Below are 27,656 nucleotides of genomic sequence, written 5' to 3'. Positions count from 1 at the left end.
GAATTAACAGCCATACGTAAATGAATACGTACATAGTCAAATGCACTTGCTTAATTACAGAATATTACTGTGTAGAGAAAGGCAGAGGTTAACCATTTTATGTTTCTTTGACTAGACAACACTGGTATGGTGGCTCTCTGTGCTAATTTTGTTCTCCCCAAAAATGTACGAGTGCATGAATGGATTGATTTTTATGCCTTCTGTGTTTTTCAGTGCCCGGCATGTTGTTGGGAACATGGTAGATGCTTTAGTCGTGAATTCAACACCTAAATATTTATGAAGTCTTTATATTGTAACCTCAAGAATGAGTTCTAAAACTTAGTTCTATGGGGAATGGGATTTGACCTGTAGGATGTACAAAAGTAAAAACTTGAAAATTTTTAATTGAAGAATTAACATACAGTATTATCTGCAGGTATGCAACATGGTAGTTTGATTACATTACAAAATGACCAAAATTCTTATGTTGTCAGTATTAAGCATACTTTTGAGGGAGAGTAAAAGAGCAGGAAATTGAAAAATGAATGAGAGCTGCAGTATTTTAATTCTATTCTTTTTAATTGTACTGTTGAATGTATGTCACATGAGGGAAGTCCGGTCACCTATCTACTTTTACCTTTAGTAATATTATGGTTAATAACAATGTTGTGTCTACTTCCCGAAGTATAAACACCCTGTAATAATTAAGGGTTGGAGAAATACTGGGCTAGGAGGCATGTTGGAATACAGACTGCTATTAAAAATTAATGGACTTACTCATAGGTTCTTGGATCATCTGGAAAAATGTGGTGGAGACTTTGGAGGGGTTTGTGAGTAGACATGAAAGGGAGGGGGCCTTTGCAAAGTTGTTACTTTTTAAGGGGACCAGAAATCAGAGTTTGGAAGACTAGCAACGTATTAATGGCTGACAGTGGCTCCTGATCTGTTCCTTGATAAGCTCTAGCATTCTCATCAGGGCTTCCTTGGTCCATTCACATGGAGCTACTGGAGAGATTTGGGTACTCTGAAACCTCATGTTACTGGCAGGCTCCAAGGCCATCTTTGAGTAAGGCCAGTCTGTTTGTAAAGATGGAAGGGGCCAGGAATGGGATGGGGTGGGAATCAACTTGGATAAATGCTTTCCCCTCCAGCTCTCCATCTCCTATATGCCTGGAGCAGGCGCACAGGAAGCATGGAAATCATGCTTCTCCAAAGCCAGGTGTCTCTGCATGGGGCCCACACTTGCCATTCTTACCAGGAAAAGGTGATTGTGCTCTGCTGTGCTGTATTTGCTCTTAGCAGTTGCAGCTGGTTGGATGACAATCTGATTCTTCTCTCTAACCCATGTCTGCCCGTAGTAAGCCTCAGTCTTGGTGAGAGAGAATGACCTTCCCAGGGAGAAGGGGTATGCTTTCCTAAAGGACTTATTTTTTCTCTAGCCTCCTTTGCTGTTTTTGGGAGCTCGCTTCTGTGATGGCCCAGGTGCCTTACCTTGAACTGTTTAAAGCATTGGTTAAGGATCAGACAGACCTGAATTCAAGTTGTTGCTCTGCTTTTTACCAGCAGTAGGACTAATGGGCAGTCATGTAACCTGTGTGAACTTTAGTTTTCTGAGTGAGGAATAATACATAGGTGGCTATGTCATGAAATAAGATTAAATGTAGAGCTCTGAGGTCATTACCTGGGACATCAGTTGTCCATCCATAGATTGTGGTGGTTATCATAATCATACTTGTAATCAGGCATCAGAGAATTTGTCATCTGAGACTTCTGTGAAGGTAAATGGACTTGACCTAGGCAAAAGTATGAAGTGGGCAAGGCTTATCTGTGGCATCTCTAATTCCTCTTTTCTTCATTCTCCATTGGCCTCTCCTTTCCTCCTTCCTGGACCCAGTGGCATTCGGTTTTCTGACTGCCTTCCTCAAATGGAAAAGGTTAAGAGTCTGATCCTGGTATCGCTGTGCTGTTGGAACCAAATGTCATGCAAATAAGAGATTGGCAATCAAGCTGCCTTTGTTTGGCCCAGGAGCAAAGAAGGTTTATTTTTTTATTTTATTTTTTTGTTTGCATTTTTAAATGTTGGAAACAAATCAAAAGAAGAATAATCTGTGACACATGATGTATGAAAGCAGATTTCAGTGCCATGAGTCAAGTTTTACTGGAGCACAGCCCCGCTCAGTTGTTTACATGTTGTCTACAGCTGCTTTCTCCATACACCCTCAAGCTTGAGTTGCGACAGGGGCCGTACAGAGCTCCCGCGTCACTTTGTGCTGCGATTCACGGTGGTGCAGGTGTAACTTGACAGTGTTTTGAGTGCCACATGTATGCCTTTATAGCCTCTGCACCCCTCTGTTGTTGAAGGAAGTGGTAGAGCGGGATTAGGCCATGCTGAAAGAATCCACCATCTGCATTTCCTTCTGCGGGCCAGGCGCTCAACACGGCAAACCGTGCGCACGGGAGAGCAGCTGAGAAAAGTTAGAACGGAAAACCAGTATCCCATTATGGTAGAGTTTCTCTCCCCGATGCCCCAAAATGAAGTGAAGTTGTGACCAAAGTAAGTTTTCAAGTGGCTTGTTAGCCCGGTCAGAAAAGCTAGTTGTTGTTGGTGAATTAATGCAATCTTGTTTCATCACCGCAGTTGAAGAAATAGGTTAAGAGAAAACAAAATTACTCAAACTTAGTATTTTCTCGACAAGAACCACTGTTCGAGGATACTGTGCTTGATGTCTGTAGTCAAGCAGTGAGGCAGATGGTTTTCCTTGCTTCTTGATGAGTCCACAAATACTAACTCTGCTCAGTTGTTGATTGCTTGGATCGATGTAGAGTTTGAAGTGATGGAAAAGTTAGTGTCTATGGATAGGCTGTACAGAACAGCTACATACAGGAGGGAATGTTCTCAAAGAAACAAAACATAGATTCTACTTCAGATTGTACTGAATTCAACGTGGTTAATGACTGGTGATAAAGATGTGTGGCTCAGGGATGCGTGGCTGGCTCGGTGAGTAGAGCGTATGACTCTTGATCCCAGGGTTATGAGTTTGAGTCCCATGTTGGGTATGGAGATTACTTAAAAATTGTAAGAAAAAAATGTGTGGATCAGAAAAAGGCTTAGTGGGATAAGTTTACAAAGCTTGTGAAAATACAGGGTGTTGAAAGTCTATGGCTATTGATTTTATCAGCAGGTACTTTGGAAGTACTTGAATTTGTCTTGTGTTATTGAACAAGTGCCAATGGTAGACTTAATTTGTTCTCTTAAACTAAGTTAGTGACTTCTGTGAATTTTTGTCAGAAATAAAAACTGAATATCCTGATTTGCCCTACCACACAGCACTTGGATGGCTTTGCTCTGGGAAGAGTATATGTGTTTTTTGTGAAGTTTTAAACTTGAGGGCCAAGATGAAAATTCTTCTGAACAGAAAGTACTGCCTTTAGCCACTAATAGCAGACACTGAGTGGCTTTGGAAATTAGCTTTTGTTTCAGACTTGATAATGAGCTAACTAACATGGAACTACAACTCGAAACAGTGCTTCTATGTGAAAGTTAATACTTAGTTTATTTAGACAACAGACACTGTTCAAATCACTAGAATGTTAAGCTCTTTCATGTCTTCCTTTGTTGTCAAGTTAAAATAAGGAATGGGATCTGTCTTCTCAATCCAGTTGGTAGTAGTTAATTTTTCTTAGCTCAGTTGAAATACTGGCAGTGCTTTTCAGACCTCAGCGCAAGTCCAGAGGAAGTTTCCCTGCGTCCGAATCCATTTAACTCTGCAAATGAGGAGCTTTCACCTAATTTCGGTGGGAATGTGCAATGTGAAATCCTAAAAGGAAAATATTAGCTGAAGACTCTAATAGAATTTCTTAGAATGCCATCCGTGTGCTGAATGTAGTTAACTAAAATCACACTCCTGGATTAGTACTACATATTTGTGTGAAAAGAAATTTTGAAGATGAAATACGTAAAATCACATTACAGATCAGTATTAATAGGTAAACATGTGCAATTGATTTTGAGGATAGAGAATGCTAACTTTGAACCCCAGATAAGCAAATTGTCATCTCCCAAATGGAATATCATTCTTCACAGTAGGAGGCTTCTATGACAAATAACTGCATTTTATTATGTTTTGAACTTTGTCAATATAAAATTTGTGGGAAGCTCTTTTTTTTTTTTTTTTTTTTAAAGTATACGTGTTGAAATTCCCTCTTGGCCTACAAAAACTAAAATGTTTATTATGTGGCCCTAAACTGAAAAATTCTGCTAACCTCTTATTTGTATGTGTCTGTTTCTTCTGTATCTATCTTCAGGGAATGAATGTTTTTGTGTCCTGATAAAGGTCAGTATCCAAAACCAATAGTGGTAAGGGAGATTTTGTCCTTTGGCTCTAGATGCTAAGCTCACTTAGACTTTACTCTTGTTCTTACGTAGTGGTAGGTTGTCTATCAGAGGGCAGAGCACAAAACAGAGCATGAGATTCCCTTTCCTGGTCCCTTTTAGGTGTCCTTCTCCCCTGAGAGATGGCTCCACTTAAGGCCTCGTTTCTGAGAGCTTGGAATGAGGAGGGGGGTGGTGCCGGCTCCATGTACTGATTTCTCTCCACCGCTCCTTTGGCCCCCACCCCTGTCTGCCTCTCTTCCTCCTTGTGTTCAAGGAAACACATCTTTCATCTCTCAGAGGTCCAGCACCCATTCTTGCTATTCCCTCTGGGTCATCCCTTTTGATTTGGAAGATTTCCTTGAAGGCCTGGACGATGAGCCGCCTACTCCAGAGTTGTTGCTGTTCCCTAAAGCTTCCTTGGGAAGAAGAGGGGAGAGAAAGTGGGTAACAGTGACCCTTCTACCCTTGACACTCCTGGTGAGTGTGAATGTGTGTGTGCACCCATGCACGTACACATGTGCATCGTCTGGAAGTCCTGGGTTGGGATTCTTTTCAAGCCTGGCAGACCTAGAACCCCCGTAGCATAGGCACCTGCTCACAGACCACTTTTTTTGCTCACAAACAAAACAGATCAGGGGTGACTGTGGTCATCAGTGTTTCAGTGTTTGCTTCTCAGTTTCCTTTTTTCTTCCTTCCTGTCCCCAGAGGCCCACTGCCATTACTCTTTTGTGCAGTTTTAACTTATCTGGGTTATTTATGAGGGGGTGGATGGGTGTAGTGCTCCTGACAGACTGAGAATGTCAAACACTCCTCCACAGTGCTGGGTACAGCCCACGATGCAAAGGAAACTCTTTGAGACCTTGGTCTATTGATCATGTCGAAAGTGAGCGTAGCATGTGGGAAAATGACTCACTGGTGTGACTTCACCATTGCCCTTATTTTAAACTTCTTACAGGGGAAGCATAACCTAGTTCTGACAAAGGTTTTCAGCCAGGGCCGGGCTTGCCTTTGACTAAGCGATGTGTCACATTCTCTCTGCCGGAAACGCACATTCTTAACGCCAGTCATCATGGTCCTGGCAAGAAACCTCTTGGAGAGGTGTTGGTATTTGGTAGATTTATTTTTTTTTCCAGCTGCCCACAAAAAACAAACTCAGAAATATCTTTTTTTTTTTTTTTCCTTTGAAAAGTTTGTTGGAATAGTTGGTCATTTCTCCATCTGGAGATGTTTGTTGTTGCTGTGCCAGCAATGGTTTGCTTAGGGCCATGGCAAGGTGACTGTGGCCCTAAGTGAAGGGTAAAATAAACTGGGGCAGCGTGCCTGTCTGGGAAGGTGAAACCTCACGGCTGACGTTAGGCGGTGGGTGGCTAGCCATGGCCGGTGGCCATGGGTCCTCGCTTCAAGTGTGGCTGGGATTCGCTTAAAGAAGCCCTTTAAGTGATGCCTGCCCCGTTGCTCCCAGAAGTGGATACTTCCTCACTGTTGCGTGGTTTTGTGTCCAGAGAATGCCCAGCCTTGCTAGCCCACACTGAGAATTTCCCAGCCCACAGTGGGAACTTCCCAGAAGCCTAAGGACCACACCTAATTTACAAGAAAAGGAGCTCCAACTTCTTTCTTCATTCTTTACAGCTCATGGAAGAGGCATGTTCTAACAGACTCACTGTTAATGTATAGATGCTGTTGCATGCAGCCCCTTGAAAGTGGGGGCCTTGCTCCTGTGTTTGTCCATAGTGTCAGCTCACAGCGGACCCTAGTAGAGAAGGCAGTGTGGTATGGGGAAACCAGATCAGCATTCCAGGTTGGCCAGTAGCTGTAACATCTCAGACCATTCCATATCTCTGGGTATCTCCTTGTTATTTAATTGCTGGGTTGAGTGAGAGGTTGTCTAATGCAGTGGCTCTCATCCTTGCTATGCATCAGAAACACCTGTGGACTCCTTATCCCATGGATACACATGATTGGGGTCACCTCCGAGGTGAGTTCAGTAGGTCTGGGTAGAGCCTGGGAGTGAATATTTTTCCAGGATTTCTCAGGGCCAGGTTTGAGGACCACTGCCTGTAGTCACGTCTATCCATTATGAATAAATTAAAGAAGTAACTAAATAGGTAATAGGAGCAAAGACTGACCAGTTAAAGATACTTCAAATGAGGTGTGTTAATATGTCTTAAGTAGGACCTTTGGGCAGGCTTAAAAACTACTGAAAATGGAGCGAGGTGAAATATTATTTATTTATTTATTTAGCCTTAATAGAAACCTCAGGATTGTTTTGTACTCTGGCATGTGGAGCATCCCATTCTGAGTGACCTGGAAGAATACTGAGGCCAGGGGACAGGGAAGATGGGACTAAAGCTTAGGGATGGTAGCAAAAGAGATGACAGATGGGTGCCTGAGCACAGGGTTGGACTTTCTGCTTTCTGTCAAGGCTGAAGGTGGTTCTTCCACTCTTGATTTTCACATCACTGGGTTAGACACTGAGGGGTATTCCTGTGCAATCTAATAAAACTGTGTTTAATACAGTGTGTTCTATCTTCTTGTGGGCCGTGCCCTACATGCTGGAAGTTCTCAGAAGATGAGAAGCTCAAAAGAGGGAGACAAGATTATGTAAAAGTAACTAGAATGCCATGTGCTAAGTGGTAGTCATTTGTGAGTACGCAGGAATAATTTTGGGAATGTGAAGCCATCAGGGAGGGCTTCACAGAAGAAGCGATGCCGGACTTGACTTGGAAGCCTGGGGTGGGTGGGTGGGTCTGTATGGTGGAAGAAACAGGGTCCAGGTGGTTACAGGTGGCAGCCGCATGACCCAACGAGGTGAGCTTCAGGGACTACAGGTGTTACTTCCTTGTGAAGTAGACAGAGCATCAGAAGACCAGGCTCAACTTCATGGGCTTTGGGTTCCAGACTTGGAGATTTGAGTTTCGTATCCTAGAATTTTGAAATATAGTAAGTGGGAGATGGCCCAGGTTAGGTCTGTTGTTTAGAGAGGTCAGAACGACTAACTAGACGGTGGCCGGCTGAAGTCAAATTAGTAAAGCTTGTTAATTGAGTGTTGAGAGTAAGGGAGAGGAAGAGTAGAGGCTGTTTCTTAGGATTTTGGCTTGGGTGATAAATGGAAGGTCTTGACACCTTTTGACGTATGCATTGCAGGGAGCAGAAAGCAGAGTCATTGGTTGAGAGGTTGAAGGGGTATGTGGACCTTTAGACAAAAATATCTGGTGAGCATTGGAGAAGGGTCTGTGCCCAAAATAATAGATTCAGGAGCGATCAAATAATAAAATTGTTCTACTTCTGGAAAGTGGGGAAACCAAGAAACACCTAAATCTGTATTAGTTAGCTATTGCTGTGTAACACAATTATCCCAAGTGATGTCACTTAGTGGCTTAAAACCACAAGCATCTATTATCTCTTAGTTTGTGTAGGTCAGGATTCCAGGTGCAGCTTAACTGGGAGTCTTCTGTTTCAAGATCTTGTAAGGCTGTAGCCAAGTTATTGGTTGGAACTGTGATTTTATCTGAAGGATTGACTTGGGAAAGGATACACTTCCAAGGTCACTCAAGTGATTTGGGGTAGGTCTCGATTCCTTGCTGGCTGTTGGTTTAAGCTCATTTGTGTTTCACCACTTGGGCCTCTCTGAACAGTGTCACACAACATGGTAGGCAGCTAGCTTCCCTCAGAGCGAGCAAGAGTGTGGGCAACATGGAAGCTGCAACATGGAAGCTGCAGTCTTTCTGTAACCTAATCTCAGAATTAGAAGTGACCACACTTTGCCATATTCACTAGAAACGAGTCACTTGGTCTGCCTCATGCTCAAGGGGAATGGATTACTCAAGAGCCTGAATCCCAGGACATGAGAAACATCTTAGAGGCTGTGTAGCACAACATTCAAAAGGTGAGCTGATGGATGGGTAATGGAGCAGCAGCAGTAACAGTGGGAAGGGCAAGTGAAGACTCAGGAGGGTGTGGTCTCACCCACAATGGAAGGAGGAAAGAAATTCAAATACAGACTAGGTTATGATTCGGTTAAAAAAATTCATGATCTTGTTTGTTTCTTGCTCTTGCAGATATTCACTACAGGTTGCTTTGGGCTCTGCGCCCACATAATCATCCCCAGGACGTGTCCATTAGGGTCGTCTAGGGTTTCTTCCTGTCATTTTTACTATGGGACCTAAGCTGACAGAACTGGGGAAATTACCACCATCTGAATCGATGCCGGTTGCCTTGGCAGACAAGGGATGTTGAGGGGGAACCATGCGTTAGCTCTCAGGACTTGAACCCATGTTGCTCCTTTCACATCTCACTGGCCACATACGGTCCTGTGGTCTTCCTCACTTCCTGTGATGTATCTAGAGAGTGGGGGTTCAGAGACATTTGGTAATCTGCACCATGACAACCCTGGAGGGAAGGATCATGAGTGTCACTCTCCACAGAGAGGACAGCATGTCTGAACGTGGTATTGGCATTGGCAGGGATGTCACTGTTGTTCGTGTTGGCCTGGGTAGTGTTGTGGGGAGATGAGGCATACCCTCATGGCAGTGGGCTGAGGCATGAATGGGAGATGAGAAAGTGGAGAGAGCTAGTAGGAAGAAATAGTTAGAAACTGCTTTTTTTCCCGACAGAAAAGAAGCTCCAGTCACTAGCCTTCCTGCATTCTTCTTCGTTATCACTGACTGGCATCATGGTGGGTTTTTGTAATGTGTATCAGATACGTGGAAGCAGATTCCTTCTAACTGTGGAGTTCTGCTCTGTCCTTAGCCTTTGATGATAATCTCAGAAGTGACCAGTGGGAGTTGACTGAACACCGTGTGCCCTTTTGGTGCTGCATTTAAATAAGAAATTGCGCCTTTTAATAGTTTTCCGGTGGGGCAAAGTTGCCAAGCTTTTTGAGGAAACCTACTTAACGTCTGTTGTTCTTGATACTGCCTTTTTATTTTTTTATTAACTGGATTTGGAAGTTTGGTTATAATAAAATCTGATACAATCTCCAAATTTGCTCCAAAACATCAGTTTTCCATTTTAGCTGAGTTCAGGATTTCAAGAAGGATATATGAAAGTTCTCGGGAACTTACGGAGTGGTACGGACACAAGCTTTTGTTGCCACTGATGCCATTAATTTTTGGTGGTTGAGAAGTAATAGAGTGCACATTTTCCTGTTGTGAGCTGAAGTCAAGAGGCAGAGATCTGCCACTGGTAGCTGAGGCATCAATTATATTTGATTTCTCAGAATTTTAAAAAGTAGGTTTAACACACAGGGTGTTGTTCTGAACTAAGTATTTCAGTAAGTTGGTAGTTCATGAACATACAGACTTTCCCGGCTGGCTGCAGACCAGGTCTGATTAGCCCACAGGCCACCATGATTTCTTTTCCTTTCCTTTTTCTTTTTCTTTTTCTTTTTCTTATTTTCCTCACTTCTTGTCACTAGTCTCCTTACCATATTTCTTCCTGCAGCACCTTATCTTGATTCAGTTATTCCCTCTCAGCTCTGCAAAAAGTGGAGATAACGGAGTGAGTCTGCCCTCAGGGATCAAAAAGGATGTTGTGGCAGTAGGGTTTGAAGTAAGAGGACGGAAGGTGGTGAGAGTAGACTTCTGAGCATCCCTAAAATTTCCGAAACACCTGCAATTCTATTTCCTTAGGAGGCTGCCCTTAACACACAGAATGGCTTAGGATGTCAAGTATTACCTTGGATCCAAATAATGTGAATCATCCCCCCATGGCAGGTTTTCAGTGACCTGTGGATAATTGAGATTTGATCTGTGAATGATTAGAAAACATTTGGGGGATAAAGCTTCTTAAACAGTGAGCCTTGAGTATGTTCTGACTTCTTACTAAGTTGGCATTGTGATTTTTAAACTTCAAAATTTGAAATGCAGTGAAGTTGCTAGCATAATTTTAAATAACGACCTTGAGAAATCTGCAAGAAGCATTTATTTGTTGGTCCTATCAAAGGACTTGACATTATTCAACTATATGAGAGTTACCCTGGAATTATGTTCATGAAAAATTCCTTCCACCCTTCTTGGCAAGATGCAAGAATGATGGACTATAAAATTGTACCTTCATAATGGCCTTAGGTGTCTTTGAACCAACATCTGACTTTGAAGTTACCCAGCTGCCTGTTACCAATTTACCTGTTTTACTGGGTGTTATTTTTTTTCAATGGGGGGGGCTATTAAATATAATACTCTAAGCAAGTGATTTAACCCATATTGCTTAGAATATGATGGTATTCTGATAAAAAGTCATTTCCAGGTGTTTCAAGTGAAATGCTTTAGCAAACATCCTTCAAAGGGCCATTTTTTTACTAATTAATATAAATGTGCTTGCTTATTTTTCTGGACATTGGGCCTTTTTTTCCCCAAGTGATTATATCGATTTAGTAGTGTTAAGTGACTAAAGCTTTCTGATTTCTCACCAATAAATTAAACCTCTTTCCGTTGTTGAAATGATTGCTCGTCCTCTATGCCAGTGCACTACCAGTGAAAAAGGCGTATCTGTTTGGGGTTGTCAGTATTTTGAGCATGAGTGGTTGGGAGAGATTTGTGTGTGTACCACTGTGCCGGTGAAGGTACATCGGTAGAGCTAGGGAGGTCGTACTGCTCTCTGTTACTTAGGAAAGGTAAGCTGTGAATTATTCTCTTTTCAGGCTAATTTATTTATTAATATATTATTAATTAATTTTGAGAGAGATCAAGAGATACAGAGTGCAAGCAGGGAAGGGGCAGAGAGAGAGAGAGAGAGTGGGGTGGGGGTGGGGGGCGGGCAGAGAATCCCAAGCAGGCTCCACACTGTCAGCGCGGAGCCCGATGCCAGTCTCTGTCTCCCGGACCGTGAGGTCACGACCTGAGCCAAAACCAAGAGTCGGATGCTTAACCAGCTGAGCCACCCAGGTGCCCCTAAGGTATGAATTTTAAGCCATAATTCAAGATCACATGGTTTAGCGATATTCCATATACACTTTGTAAATCAGTGGCCTGGCCGCAGTTCTTTTACCCCCTGGGAAAGTTGTTGCATTGCTAGATTACAGTTCTTTCCTTGAGCTCAACTTTACTTGTACTCCAAAGAATTACTAAGGGTGGTTCAAGGCTTCTTCCATTTGTTTATTTGCTTATGGGAAAGCATTATTCATACTCTCAAGTTTCATTTAAAAACCAAAATGCTCAGAGATAGTGTTGCTTTCAAAACCTGTTAAAATTATAATATGGGTAGTACTGATAAATCGTGTTCTGTTTTAAACCTGATTATGTTTTGGTGGACATGGGCAGTGAGGCAGTTGGGTACCAGTTCACCGGCAGAGAAGACCCAGCAGGAAGTGAGGCTGATGAGCTTGCTGCTGCACATCTTGAGGTGGAGTGACTTGTGGCTGTTCATCTGGGTGGGGATGTGCCCTCGGCAGCTGCAGATGTGTGAAGCTTAGGAGGTCACATCTAGATGTATAGGTCTTGGAATGTTTATTATAACTGAATACTTGAGATCATCGAGACTGCTCATTCATCATGAAATGGGATAACCACTAGTTTAACACCAGGAACTTGGTGTCAATCATATGACAAATATTAACTGACAGTAAGTGGTGGGAACATGACCAACATCTCTCTCAAGGAAATGGAAAGGCTGCAATTTTTGACCTCACAAATGCTCTCTAGGGCAGAGACAATAGACCTTTGGTGAGACAGCCATGCTATTAGCACACGCTTGCAGACCTGAATTTCAAAGTGATTAGATCTTGTCTAAAGTTAACCATGCTATTAGAGAGGGTGAATAGTGATACTAATAATATGACCAGAAGTACTGATATTAAAGCTATGCTCGCTTTTTTTCATGTTTCTTTATTTTGAGAGAGAGAGAGAGAGGGAGAACACGCGCACATGTGCATGAGTGGGGAGGGAGAGGGAGAGAGACAATCCCAAGCAGGCTCTGTGCTGTCAGTGCAGAGCCCAGTGTGGGGCTTGAATCCCTGAACCTTGAGATCATGACCTGAGCCAAAATCAAGAGTCAGACACCCAACTGAGTGAGCCACCCAGGCACCCTAAGCCATGCTCATTTTGATTACACATATTTTTGTTGTGAGGTGCATAATTGTGGGAGTAATTATGTGAAGAAAAATTGGGGGAATAATAAATGCTCTTTATATGGATGATGATTTTTAATTGAAAGCAAACAACACAATAGCATTCTCTGTAACCAGATTTTATAGTCAAAATTTAACTATAGTTGAACATGAGTTTATTTCCATCAAAGTTTTAATATTTTCAAAAATAGAAATCCAAAAGTAGTTAATCACTAACTGGACTATACAATTGACCTTGAACACCATGGGATTGAACTGCACAAGTCTACTTAGGTGGATTTTTTCCCCCAAATACATACAGTGGTACAGTACTGTAAATGTATTTCATGATTTTTTGTACATTTTATTTTCTCTAGCTTCCTTCATTGGAAGGATACAGTATATAATACACATGACATACAAAATATGTTAATTGATCTTGGTAAGGCTTCCATCCACAGTAGGCTATTAGTAGTTAAGTGTCTGGTGAGTCCAAAGTTCTGTGCAGGTTTTTGACTGCACTGGGGATCAGTGGCCCTAGTTTCAGTGCTGTTCAGGGTCTACTGTGCATAATGTAATCAATTCATCAAGGTGAGTAATTTGCTGTCTTGTGGTATTGACATGAAATTATATTGTCATTTTACGTGTTAATTTTGTCTTTGCTATGTATATACCTGAGTAGTATTAGAATAATCGACATCATTTGAGCCCTTACTTGGCATCTGGTGCAGGAGATACAAAAACGAATGTGAGGGTCTCTGTTCTGAGGGATGAAACATTCTAGTGGAGGAAATTGATGAATAAACCAGAATCACAGGTCAGTACAATATGTGCTGTGATGGAGATGATCACAATCAGTGTAATAGGAGCATAAACGTAGGGTTAAAGGAGGCATTCTGGAAGTGTCCAGTTGTATTGCATTAAAACAATATAAACAGCAGGTGGGGAAAATGGTAATTCATTTAGTCATACTAGTCCTGCATCTTAAATTGATCACATCTTAAATTAGGGAAATCAGGCAATTTAGAGAATTAAAGCTGTATTCATATTATGTCAGGAAACCCAATGTTAATAGAAGGGAAATGTGTGAGATGAGTAAGTGGTGGGCAGGTAAAAATTTCTGCCAGGTAAAAATCTGAATCTTGAGTGAGGTTTGTGATAGTAATAGAAACATGTCCTTTGTGAATATCTGACTGAAGTAGGATCCTTTTTTGTTTTTTTTTGAAACTCCCTAGTGCACTCTCTCTGGTTCTGACAGGCTTGCCCCTCCCATTTCTAGTCCCAGGTCCCTCCAACAGGCAACCAGGCTGTCCTAGACCACTGGCGCCACCTAGGGCCTGTCACAGGGACTGCGTTGTCTACAACCTCTTCACTGTGAGCTCTTCTCTTGCTTTAACCACTTGCCGTGCAGTTAGTTTTCCAGCTGACTGCCTTTTTTTCATATGTTCTTTTAAATCCATACGGTGCTTTTTCTTTCTTTCTTTCTTTTTTTTTGACCTGCTACCCTTTCTTTCTGTTGTGAATGTAGACCAAAGCAGTCTTAATCATGACTAACAACAATAATAATAACAGTAATAATACAAACAGTATTGCTAGATTAGGGAGAAGACAGGCCAAGAGTTTTGAAGTAGAACCTATGTCTGTGTTTGCTCAAGCCCTTGAAAAATCCAAGAAGTTCTAGTGAAAACCTCCACATCTTTATCTGTTTGTCCACCATCTACTTAAAGTTCTTCTGTTTATAATATGTCTGTGTTCAAGATACAGACTCTAATTTCTGTCTTAATATACAATCTTTAAAAAATGATACATTTACATTATTATATATTGTATATTATATATAACACACTTTTTAGGGGTATTTTGTTTCATTTAACTGACAGGAAGTAACCCTTGAAAACAGTCAGTTCTTTTTATTCATTTCTTTCTTTCTTCAGTGAATAGTTATTGAGCACTGTACCTGTTATACAGCCCTGGTATTTCAGCTAAAAAGGATATGCCTTTACAGATTTTGTTCTGGGTTAAAGTTTACACATGGGTGCGTACACACACATTCATGTACTCGACACACTTAATAGACACGCTTAACACGTTATACACACACACATATGAATGTACAGTGATACTGAGACAGGAATTGAAGGATGGTTAAGAGTAAGTGGATGAAAATGTGGGAAGGGCATTCAAAGTGGGAGGAATATCACAGTCTTATGTGCTGGGTAGGGCATCTCAGGATGTGTAATGCCAAAAGGACTTGAGTTTGTTGCTGTGCTGGGAGCAGTTGGAAAAGTAACAGAATAGGAATGCATCTCAGTTCATAAAGTTTTCTCTGGTGGAAGTATTATTAATTATAACTCCACTTACTTTTCAAGCTCATCTCTGATTGTGCTGTGGGAAACATCTCCTTAGTCTGTTTTGAGGCCTCCCTGCCCAGTGATATGAACCAGTTTTTCTCCTGGTATATCCCCCTTTTCTCCCCATTTAGGCTAAGTCCTTATGTTCATCATCTCGGGAGAGGGATGTGGCTAGGAAAATGCAGAACTACCCTGTAATATTCCTGGTTCTGGAATCTTAGATTTGCCAAGTGATTGTGGGCATCTGGTCCTCGTTGTTGGCTCATATAATTTATTGTAGAAACATGAAACATCTTAGTCCTTACGGCCCTCCGGTTCTCTTTCACATAGGAATCGTTGTGAGGTTGCTAAGGGCTGAGACCCACCACCATGCTCCTCCTTTGTTGGAGTCCTCGTCCCTCCCCAGAAGCTCTGCTTCTGAATCCTGAAATAACCTTTTCTCCCTCCCACCTGATGAAGTCTCCTTCTAGTTTCTGGAAATACCCTCTTTTGTAGTTCTGGATGGGTTGCATGCTCTACACATGAAAGCCATCTTTCCATCTTTGGGCTTAGATTTTTGGACATAAAAGAAACATTAGCAAGGTAATTCTGCTTTTTCCTAGCCATATCCCTCTCCCAGTATGATGAACATAAAGACCTAGCTTGAATGGGGAGAAAAGGGGGATATACCAGGAGAAAAACTAGTTCAAGTTGCAAAATATTAACTGTCCCCCCTCCCCCCATGGTAGGATGGGTCTCAATATTGAGGAGAGACTTAGATATCTACTAGAGTCCAGATTCCCTTGGGGAGGTCTTGGGTGCCCACATGACACAAGACCAGGGTTGTGGTTTAGGGAGATTCACCTGATGGCAGAGTCTGCAAATGGGAGAGGGGGGAGTCTAGGTATTCAAGGACCTTGGCTTCTGCAGTGAGCAAGGTAGTTGTGATTTCTTGTGCCCCAGTGAATTTCCCTAACAAAGCACAGCTCAGGTCCTAGGGGCCTCAGCCAAGGCTGTAGTTCCTGCAGCTCTCTCAGAAAGGGCTTGTATTAACTCCAATCTGTGTGTGACCCCAAGGCAGGCCTGTTGTATTGCAGAATGTCCCTATTTGAATGCGGAACTTGAGCAAGGTCAAGAAACAGTCACTGAAAAAGGAAGTTCCATAAGGTCATTGATGAAGGAAATGTTGTTGACCTGACCTCCTGATGCACTGTAAAATGGGAGGAAGCTAAAATTCCTAACCGGCTGCTTGACCTGAAAGGGGTTTTGATGCTCAAACAGAGGAAGCTACTTGTGCTTGGGAGGCTCCCCTGATAGGCAAATAGTTCATTAACCTGGGGAGGACTTGCTGAATGTTCATTAAATTTGCATTACAGGTGGAGGGATCTGAGATCTGGAAATGCTTTCTCATTCCACTAAGAGAGGGGGGTGAGCTGTGGATCTCCAAGGCTCTTTGTGACTCTTGAGAAAATAGCAGACAAAGAAGGCTTTTATAGGGTGAAGATGGAAACTTTCTTGGTGAAACTTGATGAACCTCTGTAGTGCATAGATGTATCGGAGCATGGGGCAAGCGGAGAGAAACTCCAGCTGTTTAGAAGGGTGTAACATAAAAAGGATCCCCATCCTGGCAGCCTCCCTCCTCGCTGCATCCTGCTCTCTAGAAGCTGCCACTGAGGAACTTTCCTGTTTATTCCTGTAAAAAACAAAAAACCCTGTGCACAATCAGGCACACATTTAAAAAAATTTTTTCCCCATTTTTCAAATGGTACCACCTAACAGACGTTGCTGTCCTGTGCACCACTGCCAAAGATGCTCTCACGTGCCTTCTGCGGGTCTGTCCCTCTCAGCCCTGCCCATGGCCAGGAGTATTCTACCGTGTTCCTCACTTGGTACAACCAGGTCTTTGTGAGAAGCACCTCTGCTGTCCCTGCCTTCTCACCTTTACTGTGTTGAATGTTGCCCTCGGAAAGGAGAGTCCACATCACCAGCCCTGGAACCTGAGAGTGTGACCTTATTTGGAAAGAGTCTTTGCAGATGCATTTAACTGAAGAAACTTAAGATGAGATCCTTCTGGGTTAAGCAGGTAGGACCTAATTTAATCACATGCCCTTAGAAGAGGAAAACGGACAGGGAGAGGAAGAGACAGCCATGTGTAGAGAGGGAGGCACAGATGGAGTAATGTGGCCATGAGCCAGGACATGCCTCCTGCTCAGAAGCATGAGGCAAGGAGGGATTCTCCCTTAGAGCTCAGCAGGTGAGCGGCTTTGTTAGCACCTTGGTTTGAGATTTGGTAACTCTGAGAATGTGTTGCTGTTGTTTTAAGCCTCCCAGTTTGTGGTGATTTGTTAGGGCAGCCCTAAGAAGCTAATACACTACCTGAAGTCATCTCCTGAACACCTTCTCCAGACTCATCTATGTGCAACTGCTAAAGTTCATCTGTAAGAATTGTGGTTCTCAGTCCTGATAATGGTTTCCCCTTCAGCTGTAATACACGCATCCTTGCCTTAGGAATAATGTGAATAGCTAGCAACTACTGGGTGCTGAGTGCTCCATGTGTGTTGTGCATGGTGTCTACAGGTGTCTTAAAACAGCCCTATAAACAGACTGCGGTTTAGAGTATCGAAGTCAATTGCACATGATCATATGTAAGTAGGAGACAGGGCCAGGATTCAAACTGACCTCTTACCTAACTTCAAATTCTGGGTTTTTATCCATGATACTAGATTGAAAATATAAACCGTATTTTAAATGTCTGGGTACCATGTTATATGGACATGGCCTGGCCACTGGGTGTGGTGGGTTCTGGTTGGTGACAGGTTCAGGTGCAACTGGGAAGAAGTCTGGTCTTGCAGGCAGAAGGTGGGATCCAAAGGGCATGGGGAGTCTGAAATAGCACTAGGCATTGGAGTAATGAGGTCTCAGAAGGTGCAGTGAAAATCTAGGAGTTAAAACACTAATAATGACAAACTTTAGGTTATCCATCATTCTTGTGATATGCCAGGCATTGCTGCAAGTGCTTTCATGTGTTAGTTCATTATGAAGCAGGTGTTATATGAGCCTGGGAGGACTACCTATAAACAGCTGCTGGAGTTCAGGTACAGAGACGTTCCTCAGTGAGGACATGGCAGAACAAGATGGGCTTTAGTCTTGAGGAACTCAGGTACATAATAGGTTCCCGAGAAGGAACTGTCCGCTTGGACTGTAAGGTGGGTATCCAGTTAAGGGAATTGCAATATGGGAATCCCATATCCAGAGACATGGAACTTGAGCCCATAGCCAGAGGTCCACACTCCCCAGAAGTGGTGGATACCAAGTCTAGTGGTCAGGTGGCAGTCAGGGCAGGGAGTGTGGCAGCAGCAGGCTGATGATGGGAAGTAGGTAGAGCTTGATGGTGAGACCCCCAGGGTTAGGATCCCATGGGGATGCTGATCTCTATTAGGCCTGAAACTTTGAGGAAGCCCTTGATATCACTGTGGCTTGTTCTCATTTATCTCTTCAGTATTGTTAGGGGAAAGAGGGTTCAGCTGCCCGTTTCTGGACTTTCTGTGAACTTCATGATGTAATATTTTAAGTTTTATTTTTAGTAAAATTATCTTTACAGCCTTTGTTAATGTCTTTTAATTCATCAGAAGCATTAAGAACAGTTTCTGTTGACTCAGCAACACAATAATTTTTAACTTCCTTGTCTCATTGGGCCCTGTTACATCTTTGTTAAGTTGTGGCAAAGGAAAAAGGAGTTGTTTTTGTTTTAGTTTTTTTTAATGGGAGACTGTCCCCATCTTGTGGTTATTTGTGTAGAAACTCACCTGTCTGGGCACTTGATCCTAGAGATAGTTCTGTGGTCTCCATTGTTTTTGCTGTCTTGTTGGATTCCAGATCGTCTGATTTATGCTGTTTCTTTACACTGATACTTAGCCCGTTTCTGAAGTTCTCTCAAAATGATGGTTTCATTTGCTCCTCCAGGTGGTCTTAAGGACTAGGCTATGTATTCTAGATAAGAGAATTGAGATAATGTAACAATAAGTCATTATTCAGTCTCAGGTCAGAAATCTCTCCCTCTCTGCACATCACTTAGCCACCTCCACCCCCCGCCCTCGCCCCCCTTCAAGCATGGAAGAAAGCAGAATTTATGTGATAATAGTGTCTGAGATCATCTTTCAGCAAGCTGGCCACAAATACAAGTCATTTTGTTTATGAACTGTCAGTGGACTTTATCCACACAGAATATCCTTTGCCTTAATGATTTAAGTAGATTTCACCAATTTGCAGGAATTGAAATGAGTTGATTTTATAAGCTGTACCATAATGTTCTGATTACTACTGTGTGAGGTTAGGGAACTTAAAAAATGGATGTGCTTTTGGATAGAGTATATGGTGCAGAAGTACAGACTTCGGACTTGGAGTGATTTTGTCTGTTATGCAAAAAGGTCTTTTAAGTATAGTCACAATGAATTAAAATTTTTTGTTGTTAAAATAGTAAATTGCAGCCTTTAGGCACTTATTTTGATTAAATTCCTAGATAATACTGGGCATATAAACTGCAAAAGCTTTTACAAATAGGATAGTTAAGGCAGTTACCTTCATTCTACAGAATAATACAATAGATAAATCTCTCATTAATTCCTGGAGGTTGGGATTAGAAGCAGAAATGCTACGGCAGATATTTGATTTTCCTGTGCAAATGCCTTCACGTGCTACCTGGTTTTTGGAAACACCTCACTAGACTCTGAGCCCCATGAGGGCAAGGACTCTGTCAGTTTTGCTCATTGCTAAGTTCCTTGGCTAGGACAGTGCACAGTAGGGACTTGTGTGTTTGTCGAGTGACTCAATGAATGAGTGTATAAAGGAAGCAAGAATTGAGGTAGATTTTTATTAGGGACAAGTGAAAGTAAAAGAAGGCTCTTTCGTGTATGCTACGTAATGGTGATGACCATGGTGCTTTGAACATGGCATTGAAAATACCTCATTGAAAAATAACTGTATTATAAATGAATGACAAAATGGGCAAATTTTGGGCTTCAGACCTTGAAAGACTGCTCTGAGCATATCTTTGTTTGACGGGGACAAAACAGGATTGTGGGATGGGAGAGGATGTACATAGAACGTGTTGCAGAGTCCCTGTTACAGAATAACTGCATAGAACAGTTGCTTCCTGATCTCACAAGTGTTTTTTCGGAGTAAGACTGGGAAGGAAACAGTCATGTCTTAAATCAGTGGTTTTCAACCAGGGCATTCTTGCCCCCCAAGGGACCTCTGGCAATGTCTGGAGATATGGCTGATTGTCATGGTTTGGGGAGGGCACTATGGGCTTCTGTGCCCAGAGGCCAGGAGTGCTACTAACTGCCCCCCAGTGCACAAGACAAGCCCCCGCGATAATTATCCAGCACAGAGCATCAGTGGTGCCGAGGTCCTAGTCATACATGAAAGTATAACACTAAAATATTGAGAAAGATGAAAAGTGTGTGTCACTGTGAGTATCCTGTGTTAGGCCCGGTATTACTTATTTACTAAAGCCTGTTCATATGTAGCAAGTAAATTTTTTTCAAGTTGTGGTACTTTGTTTCCAGACTCAAAGTAGTTTCTGCCAGTATTGGATTTTTTTCATCAACATATTTATATATCTTAAAAAGTTATTTGCTTCCCAAACAGTAGAATAAACTTATAATCACTGCTTAGCTTAGCAAATGCTATTATTTGTTACAGTCACAAAAGACTGAAACTTGTTAAAAGTTTGATTAAGTTACATTTGATCAAAGTGCCTTTAATCAATTTGGTGATGTTGATTGAACTGAAATTTAATTGACCGCATGTGCTTCATGTGTTGATAACAGCCTGCTTTTTAAATCTGAAAGTGTTTTTCTGTTTCCTGGTGGAAGAATATTGTGAATTTCCAAGACAGGAAAAGAAAGTTGGAAAATTTGGGTAATTCCATTGTTTCATTTGCTTTCTCACTTAGATATTGTGCAATGTATCATGTTCGAGGATTGCGTGGAGGGAAAAAAGACGTTGAAGATATTTTTTATTATCATTATCTTCAAAGTTGACGCTTTTCTCTGGATGTTTAATGACACATCAGTTATTCATTTGGTAGGGTATTGTCTTGGGTGGTATGATATTTCCCCTCAAGGGGTTCTGATGTATGATGAATCTGTTTTCTTGCTTGTGACCCTTGTGTTCAACTCCTGGATGCTGCATCAACTCTAGTTTGTTGTGACAAATGGGTGACACTTACTGAGTACTTCGTTTGTTTCAGGTACAGTGCAAAACTCTCCTCACGAAAGACTGTTTTGCCCTCATCACCATGCCTTTAGGTAGCTACTATATGATTCCCGTTTCAGACATCAGAGGACTGAGGCAAGGTTAGCTGACTTATCCACAGTTGTATAACTAGAGGGTGATGGGGCCAGAATAGGCCAAGCCACCCTGCTAATGGTCTTTGCTGTCTTGAAAGGAAGGGTCAGGGTGGTGGTGGTACTTCCAGTGGGATAATAGATAGAAATCTGACCTTAACTCTAAATTGCAACAATAACAAAGCATTGGTGAAGTGTAACTTGGTACCATTTCGTACAGCTTTGCAAGGTCAGGGAAGGTACTTGTTGGCAGAAGAAGTGGGATTCAAAGAGAATTACCTCATGAAATCAGTTTTGGTCCCTTTTGTTTGCTGTTGGGGCAGAATATGGATGTATAGACACAGTATTAACACGTGTGACCTGAGGAGAAGCCTGCTTGAGTCAGGCTTGTTGTCTTCAGTCCGGACAGACCTCTGCATCCCACATGAGACTCGAGTTGTGCCTAATTACCGTCAAGGATTGCTGCACCACTGGGTAGCAGCCCTTTTATAGAGCCTCCTTGTCCTGGAAGCAGTATGAATTGAGGTTTGCACTGTGTGTGTGTACATGAGTATGCCTCATGCGTGACTCCTGTTGTCAGTGATGGGGAAGGTGTGGACTGCTCCCTGGACACTTGGTGATAGAACTTGCGTGCTATGGGATTGTAACTAGTTAATTCTTCCTCCTCCTTTCTGGTCTCTGAGCTCCTTCAGGACGGATACTGTGTTGCTACTGATATTAACAGAGGCCGTTTCTAGGTTCTGTTGCTTTTCATTGACAAAGGAAGGGAGTCTTAGAACTGCCTGAGGTTGCTCAGCCAGTGGATGGAGGAACTGGGATCCTCACGCAGGTCTGTCTCATGTGAGCATCTCTGTGCTCATCCCCTCTTGCTTGAATCTTGTCTGAATCTGTTTTTTCATCTTTTTTTTTTTCCTCTTTGCATTTCGGGCACATGGTATTTAATAAATGTTGAATGAATAGTGCCCGTGGATGCTTCTAGGTGGAAGCTAACCATTGCTCTCACCCAAGCATAATGCAGGGTAGGAAAACATACAGGACTAAGTGGCGAGAGCCCCGGGTATTGTGAGCCTGACCTGCACCAGAAGGAAGCTCTGTGTTCTCAAGAGTCTCCGCCCCGTCCATGTCTCCACAGGTCTGGATTTTTCCGTCTGTCTAGCAGATTCAGTCTAGTTTTTGAATCTGCTTCCAGAGTCCTGGCCGGAAAAGCTTTCCAGACTTTCCTTGATGCTGTTTGGATGTCGACTTTCAGCGTGATTCTTAATTCTGACATGCCCTGAACTCCACCCACCCCCGCACCCTGTTGCTGTGAGAAGGAAGTTGTCATGCCACCCTGAGCTCCCCAGACCCACACTGGCCAGGCGGGGGAGGGGCGTGGGGGAGGGGTGCCTTTAGCTGTGTGACTGTGGACAGAGGTCGTCATTCTTTGTGCGCTCCGTGCACCTCAGGTGTCTCTTCTGTAACATCGTGGACTTGAAGTGGTCGGTGAACTGTTTTGGTAGTTTTGCACCAGGGTTGTGTGTGTGTGTGTGTGTTTGAAATTATTCACCTGTTAAACTTCCACAAACACAAAAGCATACACATACATAATTTGTTGTGCAATTCCGTGGGATTCAGACTCCCCTCGCCCAAAGCCCATCCATCAGCCAGTTATCCCATGGAACGGATGGAATCTTTACTGGGTTCTGTCGCTCACAGTGTATGGCATGCCAGGATAATGTGGGGTTCTGGTTTTGTTTGAAGCAAATTTATGGAAAAGATGGTCTTGTATTAGAACTTGAATTTGTAAAATTCATAAACCTTACAGCCTGGGCTTTGAAGCAAAAAAACCAAAAAAACTCCAAAAAAACACCAAAAACAAAAACAAAAGATTTAGTGTTAAAGTGTAGGCTCCTATCTGTTAGGTGTTTGACAGCTCCAGACTTTAAGACTTTGGGATGATTCCTTCTGACTTTTTACTCCACGCTCTCCTCATCTGTATTATATACAAACAGTGGGACAAATGTGTTTTCCTTAGAGGAATAAATAGTGGAGAGATGTCTCCTGGGTGGAGTTTTAGCCTTAGGGGAATGTAAGTAATTTATTGTTAATTTTTGTTTGAGTACTTGATGAAGTATTTGAGGAGCTCCTGGGTGCCACAGGAAAGCTTGAAATCCTCTATTGACATGACTCCTGCTCTCTGCACACAAGAATTACCCCTGAAGAGCCTCCATTCCCACCACCCTAAACTCCCAAACTCTTGTCATTTCTCTCCTGTTTTGTGGGCTGTTTGCTGCCAGTAAATTCTGTTGTTCCTTGTGTCCCCCCGCCCCACACACTTTATGGGACTGCTTTGGAGACCTAGGCTCCTCCTTCCTAGTGGGAAGATTTCACTCACTTCTGATTTCTTACTTCCTTGACTCCTTTCAGGGGCGGAGGGTAGGAAACCTGAGATGTAAGAGAAAGAGACCACCCCACAAGGCATCCAAAGCCTTAGAAGACCACGGGGTACCCACATTCACTCCAGCGACATTCTGTGAAGTGGAACGTACCTTTCAACAAACTAGCATTTTGCTCATAAGGTTCTCACCGGTCCCTCATATATTTGAATCAAACCTTTGTTGCATGTGCATGTATTTTCAAAGGGAAATAAGTGAGCAAAATCAAATATTTGGTTTGCGGCAGTTAAGGTGGTTAAATGCAAACGTTTTTGGCGTGCCCGTCTTTCCTCTCCATATTCTTCTGCTCCTACTCTCCCCCCTATTCAGGGAGATAGACTGTTGCTTAAGGACTCTGGGATTTTATTTACTGCCTGGTGGAAACAGTTGGGAGGGGGAAAAAAGGCAGAACAATCCAAGTATTTTGAAACAGTTTCTTGGCAGTTTTTTTTTTTTTTTGGTTTAAGATAGGCCTGCTGAAAATATTTTTTAAAAAATGTTTTACCTTCGTGGGCTCTGTGTTTGCCAGTGTAAATGTTTCCAAATTGTTCCCTTGATTTCTTTCTTAAGAACCCAGGCAACTGGTATAAATGCGCGCGTGTGCACACACACACACACACAGATTCCTTTTGTTCTTTTGGTGTTAAAAATGCACTTATTTCTGTGGAGGAGAAATGATGGTGAAGCAGCAGTTATTGGAAGGCACCTGACAGAAGGCATTGTTACAGTGAAAGCGACAGTGATGGTGATGATCTCATAGGACTTGGCATTTGTGGAAATGAGGGAATCACCAGTCCTTTTTATTTTCTTTTTGCCATATCACCAAGTTAGGGCTTAGAACTTAGCATCTCCTAGATCCCATGTGGGTAGTTTAATGTGGAACTGAAAGATGTAAAAGAGCTTGTCGCAGGATGAGTGGGTTCTGGGGAGAAAAGGTAGTGAGGTTACTGATGTAAGTTAATGACCAACAATTTGCAAAGGAGCTTTTACAGTTACTCATATTTACAAGCTATTTGCAGTTATTTTATTGGTGTTTCTGTAAGACAACCGTTCTGGGGTAAGTTTATTTGGCTGTTTGGATTCTTTTAAGATCTAAGAAGGTTAAAGACCTGATGTCACCAAGCAGTAAGAGAGCAAAAATTTGGAGGTTTTGTTGTTCTTCTCCTAAAACTTTCTACCTCTGTATCTCCCATATTTAAAAAAAAAAAATTGTTTTTCTTTTTTTTTTTTTTGCTGGATCTAGGACAAATAGTGGAAGATACTGAGACAAGCAGTTGGCTCTAGACTTGTTTCTGCCATTGTTGAGAGTTAATTTTTTGATTTTGAGTAAGTTAATTCCTCTGGCCCTCAGTTTCCCCATCTGTAGAAGGACATGATGGGACTCCATGACATCCAAGTCTCTTTTAGCTGTCTGAATACTGCTTTTCATCAATGAAGTTCTAACTGGCCTTCTTGGAGAATGTGACATACCACACCATTATCACGCGAATTGTAGATTCAGTCTGGGGAATTACATAAAGCCACTTACTATAATTGGCTTGTATTGCTCAGTGAGTACCACACAATGATGTTATTTTATTGTTCAGTGAGTTCAATTTGACAAATTCCCCAGTTGCCAGAATGTGATGAATCCTGCTGGCCTTGGCAAGCAGACTGCTTTCCTGACTTGCATCGCACGTGATAATAACGTGGTGGTTTTCTGAGCTAATGTGCGAGGTAATGCTATCTTCCAAATGGGAAAAAAAATGGCATCTGTTCTTCTCTCTAAAGAGGACATATGTTTCCCCCCACTTTAAGAATAATTCCATTACCAAACGTAAACATACGTGTGATCATTTCCAAATTGATACCCTATGCTTTTGTACTAGTGTAAGCAAATGGTTGCTATGAAACTGAAAACTCAGATCTTTATTCCTTATGTAATCTGATTATTTACAAAATAACGGGAAATTTTTCTGTTTTTTTTTTTTTTTTTTTAAACAAAGCATACCAATATAAAATGTTACTGATCTTGTTGGAAAGAAACATGTTTTTAAAATACAGATGAGAAGGTTTCTATTCTGGCAGTTTTAATAGTGATAGGCTTTTATTAGGCTAAGCCTCCTGCAGATAACATTTGTAAACTCTAGATAAAATATAAAATCAATTACTTGAAGATACCAAAGAGCAACTGAAAGTAGACAGATTGGACGGGAGTCGATTCTTAAAAGAAGTGAATTGCAGTTGGATAAAGTTAACATTTATAAGTTTTGGTTGTGCCCGACGGCATTTCCCAGTCTGTGTAGAGTGGGGTGGCTGGACTAGAGCAGAAAGTGGCAATTCCTGACTTGTTTTAGGAGACGAATGGCATTTGTGGCTTCCAGAGTGACTGAAAAGTGCGACCTATCCAGGGAAGGAGGGAGCCACAGAAGGGGAAGCCCCAACATCTGTATATAAACTCGGCCCAAATTCTTGGCTGATCCATGGGGAGACTCTCCAGTTTCCAGTGAAATGCAAAAACTGGAAAGCTGAAGGAACTGAGTAGTTCCGGGCACTGCACACCATAGGGAAATAGAATTTGGAGTTTGAATCTAGCTGAATAACTTTCTGGCCAAAATTCTTCAGAATAAGATAGTCTCTACACCACAATACTTATAATAGCCTTTCCATAATAACAGTCATGAGAAGAAAAGGAAATACGATTCAGTCAAGAGAAGAAGCAGTCAGTAGAACACAACCCCAAGATGACAGAGATGTTGGAATTCATGCACAAGGACTTTCAAAGCTGCTACTGTAAATATTCTCAATTTCAAATGTCCTCATGAGACAACAGATGGGGAGTTTTAATAGAAAAATAGAAAACATAAAAAGTGGAAATAGGATAAAGGTCAAAGATTAAAAGACATTACCCCATCTGGAGAAAACAGAAAAATGATAAAAGAAGAATGGAAAGTCTCAGTACTGTTGGGATCAAAGCAATTAATACATATGTAGTTGTAATCTCAGAAGACAAGAATGGAGAGCATGTGGCAGGAAAGAGGTTTGAATAAAAAATGGCTCGAGAAAGGTGAATACAAAGAAAACCACACCTAGCCACTTCAAAGTAAAAGAGCTGAAAAATCAAAGGTAAAGAGATAATCTCAAAAGCAGGTAAAAAGATATATACAGTGGAACAATGATATAAATGATGGGTCACTTTTCATCAGGAACAAGGGAGGTTATCAAATGGTGAACTGTTTTTCATGTGCTGAAAAATCCAATTATCTACTTGGACTTCTGTGTTCTAAGAAAAATCCTTCACAGATGAAGTTGAAATAAAGGTATTTTCAGAAAAGTGAAAATGGAGACTGCTTGCTATAGATTGGTATGTCAAAAAATTCTGAAGGAGGTTCTTCTGGCTGAAAGGAAATGACACCAGATGGGCACTGAGTATAATACCATGGGGATTTATTACATATATAGATGTTAAATTCTTCTGTTTTTACCTATGTTACAAGTGCTGTCAAGATTTCAAAGGTAGCGAGATCCATGAAGCTTATTTTTACAAGGATGAAAGAGTCACTGATGGCAATTTCATGGTGCTTTTACTTTTCAGAGTTTTTTAAATATGTTGTATAGTCACAGGATCATGCTCACAAGATTGTTTGGGAGCAGGCATTTAGAAGATGATATGAAAGTCAAATTAAGAAAGAGAAGAAAGTGGTGATAGTGCATATAGATTGATCGTATATTAAAAGGACAGGAAGCAGCTGCAGGAGCGGATTTTAAAAAAATTTAATTTTTTCAAAGAACCAGCTCCTGGTTTCATCGATCTGTTCGATTGTACTTGTGATGAGCACCGGGTGATGTACGGAAGTGTTGAATCAGTGTGGTGTGTACCTGAAACTGATATTACATGTGTAGTAACTAACTGGGATTTAAATAAAAACAAAAAAATTAACTTCTGAAAATTACATTTTATAACTTGGTGACTCTGAGAGGGTAGTAGGGTGAGAGGAGAGTGCTGATAACCCAGTCCTAGTAGAAGCAATGGCCAGAGCTAATTTATATGTCCATAGATTCTGCAGATTTATGATTCTGTGCAGTCTGTAAGTATGTAGGTGATCAAAATCTGTCTGATGGAGTTTTGATGTTAAAAATTATCCCCACTTTAACAGTACCCACTCCCTTTCCACAAATAACTAA

At 41.8% G+C, this 27,656-nt stretch overlaps 1 protein-coding gene and 1 long non-coding RNA gene across 7 annotated transcripts in view; one reads left to right on the top strand and one right to left on the bottom strand.

Annotated features, from left to right (window-relative positions):
• Positions 1 to 27,656, top strand: part of LTBP1 (latent transforming growth factor beta binding protein 1) — a 402,670-nt gene that overhangs the window by 93,786 nt on the left and 281,228 nt on the right. The window lies entirely within an intron of this gene.
• On the bottom strand, positions 15,883 to 18,816 carry LOC123384560. Its single transcript, XR_006595839.1, has 2 exons — positions 18,535 to 18,816; positions 15,883 to 16,421 (listed from the first exon to the last, which is right to left on the bottom strand). It is a non-coding gene; the product is annotated as an uncharacterized LOC123384560 (long non-coding RNA).

The sequence above is a fragment of the Felis catus genome, chromosome A3 (assembly GCF_018350175.1).
Source record: "Felis catus isolate Fca126 chromosome A3, F.catus_Fca126_mat1.0, whole genome shotgun sequence".
In the NCBI taxonomy this organism is placed as follows: domain Eukaryota; kingdom Metazoa; phylum Chordata; class Mammalia; order Carnivora; family Felidae; genus Felis; species Felis catus.
This window is presented reverse-complemented; position numbering and strand designations above follow the sequence as displayed.